The 1,717-nt window shown below is 46.1% G+C and overlaps 1 protein-coding gene across 1 annotated transcript in view; it reads right to left on the bottom strand.

Moving 5' to 3' along the window:
* Positions 1-1,717, bottom strand: part of LOC101848715 (clathrin coat assembly protein AP180) — a gene marked incomplete in the record, with an annotated part of 95,043 nt that overhangs the window by 58,297 nt on the left and 35,029 nt on the right.

The raw sequence follows: 1,717 nt of genomic DNA, 5'->3' as shown, positions 1-1,717 counted from the left end.
GGGGAGATGTTGGAAGTGTGTGCGTGCGTGCGTGCGTGCACGTGCGTGTATGTGTGAGGGGGAAGGGCGCATCCGCACTATTTCTTTGTTCCGGTGCAAGGATGGGAAACTCAGCTGTGACTTTGACAATACCCGGACCAAAATTCCTCTTCATTCCCTCGAGGTGTTTATCCCATAGGAAACCATCCGCACTTTCAATTATTTTTTGTAATGATATTCTTCTTATTCTTCTTCTTATTTTTTAAGAGTGCTTGCAAGATGCGAAAAAGGAGCACGCCAGAGCAATAACGGCCGTTCGGTGTTGAGAAAAACATCGAAGCAGACAGCCAGACGGAAGCCACCACGAAGGACGACATTACGTCCACACGTCCTCGAGTTGTTGTTTTTTTTTAATAGTAGAGGGTTTTACGGCGTTCGCAACTGCATACGGTCATATGAGCGCCAAGGGGTGGATGTCAACAGAGAAGTCTTTACACTACAGGGAATCAGACTTAGACTGCTCACCTCTCTAGCTTCAATAGCACAAAGTCTGCTTCGACTATCAAGGCACCCCAAAATAGCAGGTCACAAGAGAGTGACAAACATACAAAAGAAGTAGAGGAAAATGACAATAGTAAGGACCAGGAAAGAAAAAGCAGCAGTTCCCTGTTGTAGATCAGGCACAGTTATGAGCGTGAAATGAATCAACCCATTTACAATTCTACTATGCTTGAAGGAGATATGTCCCCCCTTTCGGAATGGCCTAAAGACACTTCAGTCAGTGGCATTGCCAGGGGGGGGGGGGTCTCAAGAGTTAGGCCGAGATGTCTTTAGTTTGAGTAAGCATTTTACGGCACTTGCAACACAATTAGGTCATACGTGCCGAAGATTAGAGATGTTACAAAAGAGTTTGCTTGTTTTAGTAGAGGTTTTACGGCGCTCGCAACTGCATAAGATCATGAGCGCCAGAAGATTAGAGGTGTTACAAGGGAGTAACAAACACAAAAAAGAAGGAGGGGAGATAAAGACAATAGATGTTTGATAGGAAAGAAGGAGCAAACCACACCAGAGTCACCCACCAACCACCCACTTACAAGAGAGCAACAAAGACAAAGAACAAAGAGGGGAAATAATAAGGACGATAGACGTTTAATAGAGAATGAAAGATGGAGCAAACCATAAACAGAGCACCCGCCAACCACCCGCAACAATTACGGCCTATTAATATATTGGACGGGCGGAAGAGACACAACACAAGAGAACACAACAACAACAAAGTGCAGACTATCGATCCTCTCTTCGGACCGACCGCAATCAGCATTTCCTAGCTGGCTGGCTGGCCGGCCGGGGTCTAATTAGCCCACTGCACAGCCATCACGGCCGTTAATCGCTGACAAAACAAACAACCCAGCTCAGGCACTCCAGCCACTGCAGAGATGGCATAAATAAAGCTTTCCACTTCCGCATTACCGATCGAGTGAATAAGAACGTTATTATTATTTATCCCCACAAGTACCGCACAATGGGTCGAAACTCGTAAGAAACAGTGGTCTGACCGTATGAAATAACGACGGCCACGTCGACGATGACAGCAACAACAACAACAAAGACGACAAGAGAGAGGAAAAGTACGAATAAACACACAGACAGCAAAGACTAAGACAAACAGCACTTTCCAACCGCTTTTACTGGCGGCGAAGAAAAGTTCCTGGGATCTTTTAAACCAGCGGGACCCCCC

The sequence above is a fragment of the Aplysia californica genome, unplaced genomic scaffold, assembly GCF_000002075.1.
Source record: "Aplysia californica isolate F4 #8 unplaced genomic scaffold, AplCal3.0 scaffold00019, whole genome shotgun sequence".
In the NCBI taxonomy this organism is placed as follows: Eukaryota; Metazoa; Mollusca; class Gastropoda; order Aplysiida; family Aplysiidae; genus Aplysia; species Aplysia californica.
Note: the sequence above shows the minus strand (reverse complement) of the source record. Positions and strands in the feature narration are given on the sequence as shown.